This window comes from Vulpes vulpes, chromosome 5, assembly GCF_048418805.1.
Source record: "Vulpes vulpes isolate BD-2025 chromosome 5, VulVul3, whole genome shotgun sequence".
Classification (NCBI taxonomy): Eukaryota; Metazoa; Chordata; class Mammalia; order Carnivora; family Canidae; genus Vulpes; species Vulpes vulpes.
In genome coordinates this window covers 79,772,060-79,784,532 of record NC_132784.1, presented here as the reverse complement: position 1 = coordinate 79,784,532, position 12,473 = coordinate 79,772,060, and the positions used below count along the sequence as shown (strand labels likewise).

Sequence of the window (12,473 nt, the reverse complement as noted above, 5' to 3'; positions counted from 1 at the left end):
GAAACCAAAGGGTGTCCTAAAACCCCTGAAATGCTAAGTTATCCTGCTGTAAAGCTCCCCCAACTTGGAATATGAAACCACCCTAGATACACCAAGCAAAGGATAATGGCAACTTTGTGGTTACTATAGAGGCACCTGCAGGTCAGGGTTATGGAAAAATATTGGCTTCTGGGTCAGACATTTGCCAAATATTAGCATTACAAGGCAATCATGGGGTTATTCATAGCTAGATTTGATGACACATCTTTTTAAAGAAATCCTCCTAGGTGAGGGAAAGAAGGCAAGGGTTCTGAGATTTTAGAATCTCTAAAGACACTGAAGAATTTATATAGTAAAGAGCAGAAATTACTCCGGAAGAATAATGTCATGAATAATATGTCAGCCAATAAAAATTACTCAGGAGATTTAGGCAGAAAGTTTAAAATTCATTTTTCATCAAACTAAAAAACAGGGGCTGAGAAATTTTTAAATAATTGATGAAATGATAAAATGTCTGTGTTAATGGAAAAACAGCATTTATTACCCACAGTTAAAATATTTTTAAAAATAAGCCTAGCTACTAACATAACTATTTTGAGTTTTCCTGTGTCCTTGCACATCTATCCACATTTTATGCAGTTAACCTCAGATAGTGCATCTGCTCTTTTACTTCTGGCTATTTTAGTTGAATAGTAAGTATTGACATGATTTTCAGGGGCTTTGCATAATTTTCATGTTCATCCTTTTAGCAACATGACTTTAATATTGTTCTATGTTTTTATTTAATAAAGCATTCTTCTAAAAATGAATATTGATATTGATAATTTTTCCTCTGATACCTAGCACTGAAATTTGCATTTCCACTTGTGTATGTCTTTTTGCTTCTATTGACTTATTACTCAGGGTGAAGCACTGCATGAGTTAAATTACTAAGTAAAAGGATATGAAATTCTTTGTGGTTTTTGCTGTGTATTGGCATCTTGCTTTCCAAGGGGATTGTAACTGTGTACTTCATTAACAATGAATGGATCTACCAATGTAAGCATGATCTCGGCTGTATTGGATATTGAAGCTTTATATTTTGTGCTGTTTTAATAGTTATTCAGTCATCTCGTGTTAAACAGCGGGATACCTTAAATAACATTCAGCGTAATCTCATTTTTATAGATAACTCAGAGATAGAGAAGTTAAGTGACTCTCTCAGAGTCTCCTTGTGGCAGACCTGGGCCTATAATCCAGATCTTTTCACTTCTCTTTTGCCTTTGTAAAATTGGGTTTCAAGTACTATTGTCTCTTAATTTTAGCAACTTTTATTTATGAACTGTTAGCGGGCAAAATTACTTGAGCTTGAATCTTGACAGTTGTAAATTGTTCTGTGAAACTGAATCTCAATGCAGAAATGATCTTGCTGCCTTGACAATGTTGATTTGTAAAGAAAGGGAATAGCACTGTGGGAAGTGTTTATAGAAGTACAAGACAGGATAGATCCTGGTTATAATCTTGTTTAGCCACTGACCTTGGGCAACTGAGTTAACCTCTCTTTTCCCCTTGGTTTCCCTCTGCAGAACTAAGGATTAATACTACCTGTCTTTCTGGATTGTTGTGCAGATTAATCAGTAAATGATTGCTGCTAGTAAGTTTTTGTGGGCCATTAATAACTGAATGGGGAATGTGGTGAATGGACCATCAACAGATATTTAAAGGGTAAAAACAAGAAGAGGTCAGAGGAGTTATTTAGTAGATTAGAAGTAAACACTGGGAGATTTTATAAGGGAAAGTACTCTGTAAATGGAAATGTGCCGTAACTAAGGAAATAAAATGATAAGGAAATAAAATGCTAAGGTCCAGTTGCACGGTCAGTTCCTTTTCTTCTCATTTCCCCTCTGATCTTGTGTGGCAGAAGTCAGAGGCCTCAGAAGGGGGTGTAGAACATGAGGCCAAAGGGAGCCCCTGGGATATGGATGAAGTTGGGATCCCATAGGGAAGGACCAGAATAGCTCAGTTACCCTGGCAACCTTATGGTGCTCTGAGAGTGAGAGATAATGTGAGATTACACTCTACCACTTGGCTTAACAGAAGCCTCTCACCTGAAGAAAGTGCTTTAGCAACAGTTGCCAGATGACCTAGTAGAATAGAGTCAGGGGTCAAATCGGTCTAGGGCTTTTGTCGTAATAGGGCATCCAGCTCTCACTGGCATGGGTCCTTACAGATTTTGGAAGGTACTTCAAGTTCAGTGAGTTGATTTCTATCTTTCTTTTCTAGATTGTCCTGATTATTGGAAACAATCTGACCATCCCCCCAGCTCCTTTTTCTCCCAACAGGTTAATCTGTTTCTACTACAGGCCAGGCATTCCTTCTGTCCCCAAGTCATTCCCCTAAAGATGCAAATGTTATCCCATTTTCCAGATGGGGAACCTGAAGCTCAGTTGGGGTAACTTACCCAAAATCATGTAACAAATAAGCTCAGAGAGGTTATCAGAGAACAGAGAAATCCACTCAGGTTCGCTTGACTAGTCAACCTGAAGTTGTCCAACCTCAAAGTATGAGCGCTTTTCTGTTACCACTCTGAGCTATTATGAATGGCCTCGAGCAGCTGGGAAGCTTGCAGTTTAGGCTTGAACTAAAACACAGTAGCTTCCAGCAGTTTCATGTGGAAGTTGAGTAGCTGTTGGACCACGTGCTGTTATTTGAAAGATATATTTAAGTCCCTGCCTGTCTTGAGTCTCACCCTGACCTACCAGCTGCAGGGCCTGGGAGTCCCATCATGACTTCCCTGTTAGTCCAGAAATGATGGGTCCTGGTTAATTCATACATAGGCCATCTGGCAGGTGTAACACAGAAAGTTATTAATACAAAGTGATTTATGAGATAAGCTAGCACAGCATAGGGTCATAAGAAGATAGAGCTCAAACTAGGTGGTACAGTCAGACTTGGAAAGGTAGTATATCGTGTAAAGATTATAAACAGCTGGAAGGAGTCAGTTTTGAATTCCCTACCTTTGATAAGTTGCTTAAACTCTTGAGCCTTTGTTTTCTCTTTTGTAAAATGGGTGTCATAATAATAACATACCCTATGGTAGTTGTGCATATGTACTCTGTGGTAAAGCTTGGACCATTCTTAGCATAGCCCTGGCCTGTGGACAACTTTCAACAACTAGCATAGAGGAAGACAACAGAGCCAGAGACAAAAAAAAATCCAAAAAACAGACACTAGAAGGGGCTGGCACCATGGAGTTAAAGAGAGATTTAGACTCTAAGAGGGGGCCCCAAAGGGTATTACGAGTAGAAGCTGAAAACAAGCCTCCCTTATTGGACAGAATGCTAGGACATTAGAGGCCTCCACTTCTCTCCTCATATGAGAGAAGGGGAAACTGAGATTAGAAGTTAAATGAATTGTCCAGGGTCACTCAGATAATAAATGGCAACATGGAGACTAGAACTTGAATGACAAGGGGGGTTGAATGAACATTCATTATCCGTGGGTGGTAGGTACACCAGTTCCCCGCTCCCCCAATTACATGTATCGTTCATGTAGTCCTCACAATAACTGATGAAGTAGTTCCTGTTATTTATAAGTAAGCTGTTAGTTTCTTTAATACGTACGAGGAAACCGAGCCTTGGTGAAGTTCCTTTATCTATGATCATAACAACTAGAAAGTAACCTCAGGATTTGAACCTGGGTCCATCGGACTCCATTTCCTGAGCGTGTCCTCCTGTCTTTCTCTATTCGCAATGGGGGGCTTAGGATCCCTGCTGGAGGGACTGACTGTATCCTGGGTAAAATGGTGGTTCTTTGAATAGCTGCCTCCTTTGACACACACACACATACGGATGCTGACGGGTCTAAGGTGGTTTACGTCATGTTATAACAGTCTTATGGCACAGCCTCTTGAATAGGAGTTGGGACGTTGTGAGGTGGGGAAGCATTCTTACCATTTGGTGTGGCTGATTCCAATAGCAGTGAATGACAAGGAGGTAAATATCCATAGAGAATTCTGAAGATGAAGCCGGCACATAGGCTCCAAGGGATGTCTAAATTATGTTGTGGCATTAGCATTCCAATGCACTCATCTCAGTCCTTGAAATGAATAGCCACTGACTGGAGCCTGAAAATCTTTTCTTTTGTGGGCCAGTCTCTCCCACTTGCGAACCCTTGAATTAAAAAAAAAAAAAAACCAGTATAGTCTGACAGCTGCTGCTGTTGCCCCACTGGCCCCTTTCCTCTGAAATCTCTGCTGTGGGTCGGAGGATGCAACTTTGAATTTCTATCTCTGCCATCCTGAGGGAGCCACCAGAATCCTGCTTCTTACTTCTCCCAAGTCTGGCTGACCAGACACCCAAATCCTTGATCTCACAAACCACCTACCTGCCCTTCTTTCTACCCAGCTGCTGCCCATGGGTCTTGAAGGGAATCAGCCCAGGGTCAGAGAGACATGTGGCTTCTTATTGCCAGGTACTGCAGGGCTGTGGGAAAGAGGGACAGATAAATCTTTCCCAAAGAAATTCTTTTTACAGTGATATTTAGATCCTTTTGTCCCATTAATACATTAGATCAGATATGCTACAGGTATGTCACAGATGAATAGGCTTTGCTGAGCTGACCTGGGATCCCGGCCACTCAACCATTACAGCATTTTCTTTTTTATCTTGGCACAAATACATCCTAATCACAGCCTTGGCTTAAAAATAAACTTGCCAACTATAAAATGCTTGCTAGTTACCATGTGAGTATTTTTATTGGTAGTAAATTTTGAACCACTGATAGGCCCAAAGGTACATTTTGTGAGGCATTGGGCCACGTGTGGTCTTCCTTCACTTTGCCCCTGCGTTCTTGCAATCTCTGCCTCTTTGGTATTCTTTACTGTTCTTCACTCTCCACTCGATTTCATCCCTGCTGTCCTCTCACCTTCAGAATGGTCTTGGTAGACTTCTTGATGTGGCATGTGCATATTGCGCGTTCATGGTGGTTCTGTAATTGTTTGCTGTCTCTTCCCTACCAGACAGCGGTGTTGTGCCTAACGAGCACTGTTTGTACACCCAGTTCTGAGTATAGGGCCTGAAACATAGTGCATAAAAATGGTTGTGGAATCATGGAGTGAACGAATGAACATAAAGGTACAAGACTTTTTTCTGCCCGTACTTTGGCTCAAACTTTAAAATTATGTAGTTCCATATGTAAAATGTCTTTCTTTTTCCTTTCCTTTTGTTTCTTTTTCTCCTCAAAGTATTTATAACACCCAGTTGGCTATTGTTAATGATTTCTACATAACGCACAGAAATATTTAAAAAGGGTTTGTTGTTGTTGTGTTTCCTATCATAATTAGACAGGGTTCTGGGGTGGCCTGTTGTTTCAGCCTCGAGTTTACATGTGACAGTCTAACCGGTCAGAATCCCTTTTAGCACAGCACTAATGCCATGAACTTTCCGTTAGGACTTTTCTTTGGTCTTGGTTGTTATATAATAGCTTTGCGCTTCAGTTTCTCTAGGCCTGAAAATGTTCCCAAGGAAAATCTCAAGAAGAAGGTTATTCATATTTGTAGGAGCATTGTATTAGGCATGGTTATAACAGAGTGTGACTGTAACGAACATCACATCATAGACATAGAAATCGATTTGGCTTCTTTCGGGATAATCAGATTGGGAGACTGTGTCCCTTTTCCAGTGATCTTGCTGTTGGCCCAGAGTTTTGGAGCTGGGTTTTAGGAAAAGCTTTCACAGTCTGGGCTATTTATTTTATTCTTATAGTACATGTAATACATGTCCATGCCTGATAACTTAGGAAGTAGAGACAAGTGAAAGAAGAAAATAGAACTACCTATGGCCAGAGACAACCACGGTTAACATTTTAGTGTCTTTATAGAAAGTTTTCTATTGATACTTGCACACAAACACACACACACACACCTTTTACCAAAATAGAGATTTATAGTAGTACTGTTTTATTGTGTGTTTTTCATCTTAATATATCACAATTCTCCACATCAATAAATATGGTTAAAGTGCTTTTTCCCAAAAAAAGAATTATTTTTAATATAGATGAGATACACATATATTATAAAAAATCAAGTATTTGATGTGCAAAGTAGAAAATATACATCCCTCTACAATCCTATCTTTGGAGTAATTCTATTTTGTTAGGAATGTGAGAGAAATTTTTTGACTTTCTGTTTCTCTTTTGAATCTTCTCAGTGGCGGCAAACATTCACCCTTTAAAGGCTTTTTGTCTAATGACTATTTTAAAAAATTATTACAACTATGTGTACTATCCTATAACTTTAAAAAATTTAACACATCATGCTCTGCGTTAGCGTAGCAATCTGCTGTGGGTGCACTCTGGTTTATTTCGCCAGATCTCTATTACTGGACACCTGATTCTTATATTATCTGCACTGGTGTGATGAACATCCTTCCTGCTCTCTCTTTGCAAACATCCTTAAGTTATATTTGTAGGATATCTCCCTAGCACGAGAATTGTCGGTCTAAATGATACATAACTTAAAACATGATTTTATTATATATTGTCAAATTTCCCTCTATTAAGATTATAATTTCCCCCAATATTCTCAGTAGTATTTGGAAATTTGTGTCACGTGTTTTTGAATGTCTTCAGTGGCAGAAAAATCTTCTAAGGGCTTTTTAAAAATGAATACAGACTCTTTTTCTACTGGTGAAAGCTTACATACTCATTTTGGAAAAAATGTAAATCATGGTACAGAAAAATAAAAGATCACCAGTGTATCTTACAGTTCACAGATAACTTCTCTTAACAGCTGGCATGCATCCTGTTATGTGGTGTATGAATACATGTGTGTGTGTTAATATATAAAAAGACAGTAGAGTATAAAGTTAAGAGTGTGAGTACTGGACTTTGCCTGTGTTTAAATCCATTTATTTATTTATTTATTTATTTATTTATTTTTCTGTTTTTAAATCCTGATCTCAATATTGTTAATTCTGTGATCTTCAATTTATTCATCTGTTTTAAAGGAGAATTATTAATGCTTAGTGTATCTAACCTACAAGGATGGCTGTGAGGTTAGATAATATAACGGATACCCAGTGTGTACAGGTAGTGAACACTCAGTAAATGTTAATTGCTCTATTCCACTACTCAGTGTGCCATTGACTTCCCCTCTCCTGTTGGTGTGTTTCTTTGACTCGCTGGGACAGCAGAACTTCAGGGAAAGTGGCCTTACAGTCTCTTGTGCCACAGTGACCTGCTGGCCTCTGTCTCCTTCACATACACCCCAGACCCAACACACAGAGACAGCTCCTTTAGATTCTAATTACCTCTGAACTACTCTCCTTTTCCTATCCGTCTCTTCAGTCTCCTGTCATCTCCCTCCTGTTTCCATCTTGAACCTGGGACGGTCAGTGTTGACTCTCCTTTCTAGTGTCACCACCTGTCGTCCTTCTGGGAACCACTCCTGTGCACTAGCTCCTGTTCTACAGACTCCAGCACACCAGCCTGTAGTTGGGTTATCAATGGCAGATTCCAATTTACTTTTTCAACTCTTAAACACGTAATGGTTTCTAGGCATGGTTGTCACATTTCAGGCTTCTGGTTTTTTTTTTAAACAATACAAAATTGTTAGGCATTGGAGCTTGTGACATGGGCAAGTTGAGATATGCCATTTTGAATAAAAAATAATGATACTACATAACGGCCATAAAATAAGTCATGGGAATGTAATGTACAACATGCTGTGACTATAGTTAAGAATACTGTATGCTTTAATATAGTTACATAATACAGTGGAAAAAAGCAGAATGTAGTATAGTGCAATCCTATATACTTTAGGATACTTATATACAAGTATTACATATTTGAAAGTTGCTAAGAGAGTAGACGTTAGAAGTTCTCATCACAAGAAAAAAAATTTGAACCTATGTGTGGTGACAGATGTTAGCCAGATATATTGATCATTTTGCAATATATACAAATATCAAATCATTATGGTATATACCTGAAACTAAAATAATGTTATATATCAATTATACTATTAGTAAGAAAAATAAAACCAAACAGTGGTGTGACACAGTGCTCTCTAGTGAAATGCCTTAGCAGTTCCTAGTGAAAAGTTTCAGAAATGATTTGAGTTGAACAGCGAAGCCTCATTGGAATGTTTATAGAGATAGAACTTTATTACCACCTAATAATCATATCTAATACAGAGGTTTTGTAGGAGGCTTTCAGAAGGACAAGCGAGATGACAGGAGAATGTGCCAGAGAGTTCCTTATGGCCTGGAATTCCCTAATTCTTACTGTTAGAGTTCCGTATCAAAGGAGTTTCTTAAAAAAAAAAAAAAAAAAAAAAAAAGTTTCTTAATCATTAGCTTGCTCACAAAAACCATGCTGTGCTTTTTAGCTTTTGATTCATAATTTGGTTTTTCCAGTTATCATTCTAAACTTGTATAATGGCTTCTGTTTTTATTTTAAGCATTTTACTTAGGGTTTTGCTTTTTTCTTTCTTAATATGAGATCGTAGAGTTTCAAAAAGTGCCTATGAAGTGCCTACATAGTCTATCGTGTGGATACACACATTCCGTTTCCTTATCTGTACTATTGTATTTGCTTCACCCAAATAGCAGTTGATTCATACTCAGTATCTGCTTGTCCTTTTTTGCATGGAAGGATCTTTTTTCCCTAAAGTGAATTACATCGTGGTCTAATTTATATATAAAACATCTTTCCAATAAGGACAAAATTAATTTTAAAAGCACAGTTCAATTTTGACATAGAATTAAGTAAGATTCTTGGGGGAAAAAATGAACCCAAACACAGAACAACTGAATATGCTCAAATAAGTAAGATTGGATTTTGTTCCATTAGGAAGGATCGTTAGTGACCTGAGGACATGATGACTAGGTCATTTATGATCCGTGTGAACCTAATCCTCTTTGTTATGGCCAGCCATTTTCTTAAATTACATTAATTATAATGCTTCTAATTTATGTGACATCCTTCCTCCAAAGGACTCAAAGTACCTTTGAGTATATTAGATCATTAATGCTTATAATAGTTCAGGGAAGTTGATATGGGCAGACAGTATCGCTGATGTCTTGCTGATGGATGGATGGAGATCCAGAAATGTGGAAGGACAGGCGGGGGTCATATTGTGAGTCAACATAAGAACTGGACGTTGACTCCACACTTCTTCCAGCTTTTAGTTCTAAAGCTTCCTTTTTTCTCCTTTTCTGAAGTATTCCCCATCTCTTAAAAAGAAACAGACATGACAGGACACATATAACCATTACTTTATCAGTTAAACAGAAAAATCCAGGTAAACACTCTCTGAAACGGGGGATATCTTTTTGTATTTTACCGTATGACAGTTTTATCACTATTTAAAACAAAGAAATGAAATTTAAAGAGGAGTTTTTTTGGAAACCAAAAAGTCTTTAATTTTCCAAGCCTTCTGATGCAAGAGGGAAAACTGAAGCCCCCAAATGGTGTACAGTTGACTCTTGAACAACATGGGTTTCGACTGCACGGGCCCACTTACATGGAGATGTTTTACAGTACTGTACAGTAGTTTCTCTTCTTATGACTTTCTCGACAGCATTTTTTTTCTAGCTTGCTTTATAGTAAGAATACAATATATAGTATAAATGGGTGTTAATCACCTGTTTATGTTATCAGTAAGGCTTCCAGTCAGCAGTAGGCTGTTAGTCATTAAGTTTTCAGAGAGTTGAAGTTATATGCAGATTTTCCACTGTGTGGAGGGTTGGGGCCCCCAACTCCCTCATTATTCAAGGGTCAACTGGTGTTGTTAAATCTTGGAGCAGGATCCTGGTCTCCCAGAACATGAAGGGACTTCATCCTCAAAAGATTATTTGCATATATTTTAACTGGCTTTTAGGGACAGGTCCTGCTTTGTGACAGACACTGAGAATGCAGAAGGGAAGGAGAGGGCAAATCATTGCATCTAGCATCCAGCCTCAGATGGTCAGTGAGATTTTCCCCCTTTTCTATAGGCAGCTGGAACTCAGAGAGTTTCAATATCTTATCTGGTTTTGCACAGATTTACTAGTTGACGGCACAGGAATAGGGGCCTTGTTTTCTGTCTGGTGTGATGCCCCTTGTCCTCCTGTGTTAACACTGTGTATCAAAATCTAGGAGATTATTCTTTTTTTTTTTTTTTGGAGATTATTCTTATTCTTTGAGATTTTGTTTATGGAATGGAGTACTGATTTTATCTTAATCTCTTTCTCTCCAGATCTTTGTATCTAACTGGTGGCTAGGTATTTTACCATGGATTGTAGAAGGTACACAAGATCTCTCACATGAGTGTGTCTCAGATTGAATTAAATATCTCCTCCAAATACTGCTCATTCTCCTGAATTCCCCTTCCAATTTGCATTGCCATTAATTCAGGCACCTGCAGTGTCTTTCAGACCTCCACAGCGCTTAAAGACACTGCCAGGGCCCAGCCTGCCATTCTTCTTTCTTGGAATCATATATGAATAATGACATTTACTGAGCACTCGCCATTGCCAGACCCTTTACAAGAATGAATTCATTTAATCTTCACAGTACTCAAGTTGGTTGATGCTGTTAATGACCATTTTTACGGATGCAGAGATGGAGGCACAGAGCCCTTTTTCCACCAGACTGATATTTTGTGGAATGTATTGGAGGAGCCATTAACTGATGGGATAAAGTCCATCATGACATTCAAGGCTCCTCATGAACTGGTCAAATTTATCCCTCCAGCCTCGCTCCCCGCCATACTTCTTTCCATCTTCTCCTTAGCTCTTTGGCCTTCCGTCTTCTCATTTTCTCCCTGCTGCCTGTCCTCTGACCACAGCCGCCTTCAGGTCCACAGTGTTCCCACCTTGAACCTTTGTACTTAACAGTACCTCTGTTCTCTGGGTCTCTGTTCAAATGCCACCTCCTTGGGAAGTTCTTCCTACGAATGTGTCTTATTTATTGTTCTTCCTCCAATGAAGGCAAGCTCCGTGAAGGTCTGCAGTTGTCTTGTTTACCACTATATTCTCTATACCTACAGTTACTGACATGTAGGAGCTTCTCAGAACATGTGCATTAGTGAACAGATCGATGAATGAAAGCAAGCTTGTGAGAGCAGCGCACATGTCTCTCTTGCTCCCTGTCATTAATGGGGTTGCAAGCACAGTGCTGGGTGCACTGTAAGCACTCATATCAATTTTTGTTTAATAACTGAATATTTGTTCCTGTTGATCCCACTGCCTGCCAGTCCTGTTCCTTTCTTCTGTGAGCTCTTGTTCGTTCCTTAAGGCCCAATTCAAAGGTTACTTCTGTTCTGAAACTGGCCCTGCCTTCCCAGTTGGTGGTTATCCCTTCCTCCCTTCCACAGTGTTCAGCACACATTATTTTTAGGGCTTCCAGTCTCTTTTGAATACAAGTCTCCTCAGAGCACTCTCCAGTGGCATCTTTAGCAAATAGGGCCTCCTAAAGTTTGATTTTCTTCGTTTCCTAGCTGTACTTCCCTGAACAAAATGCGTTGCTTCCCTGACCTTCAGCGACCCCTTCTCTGCAACAAAGGGAAATAGGTACACCCTCTGAAGATAGGAAGTGCCATGTAAATGTTAGAGTTGATCGTTTCATTAACATCACAATGCTCATTGTCTTACTGTGCAGCCTCTGAATACGTTTCCAGAGCCCTCCCCAGGTTTCTGGATAAGGACATTCATCCTTACACCGGAGTGGTCCTTGGTAGGGCTTTGAATTTGCCCATACCCCATGGATCACTTCTATTGTAGCTCTCCTACCTCCTCCCCGCCTGCCTGCATATTGTTTCCTGGAATCTTTTTTCCAACTGTCCCCTGGGTTTTCAGATGTCATTTTCTTGGCCCTCCAAATAGCATGGAGAAGTCAGTTGTGCTTCCAGTCTGTCGCTGCCCGCACTAATTCTTGACATTTCCCTAGCCCCTCCTCCCCCTTTTGACTGATAAATTTTCATTATTGGTTTTGCGTGAAAGTCTTCAGGGTTCCACCCTGCCTGACCCCTGTGGTCACTTAGTGATTACACGCGCCAGCTGAGGTAATTTATTCACTTTGTTTTGGTGTGAACATGTCCCATGGGTCTTGTAACTGCTGTAATCACTTGACCCTTAGTGACTGTTAAGTGCTTTAAACACAGTTATTTTAAATTTATAATTGTTTTCATTAAAAATCCCTTATAGTAACTTAACTGACCTTGCTGTCAACACGGCATTATGTGCAGAGGAAAGAAATGAAAATATTATGATGCAAATAATGTAGTACTCATCAGAGATACGCAGCAAATCATTAGCTCACCCTACACATGTTCACTTGGAGCCGTGCAAGGAAGATGAAAGAGAAGACGACGTAATTCTAGGATGGCCCACGTGATTCAGTACAGCCATTCCTGCACGCAGGGCAGGCCACCTGCCTCGGGAGCGGGAAGTGGTGTGGAGCCCAAGGTGAAGTACCAGAAGGATCATTCAAGTGTAGACACTACTTCTCACACCAGTTGATGAATCATTTGT

General features: G+C 39.5%; 1 protein-coding gene across 10 annotated transcripts in view; it reads left to right on the top strand.

Annotated features, from left to right (window-relative positions):
- Window positions 1–12,473, top strand: part of MPPED2 (metallophosphoesterase domain containing 2) — a 182,168-nt gene that overhangs the window by 49,859 nt on the left and 119,836 nt on the right. The gene's annotated exons all lie outside the window — the stretch shown is intronic.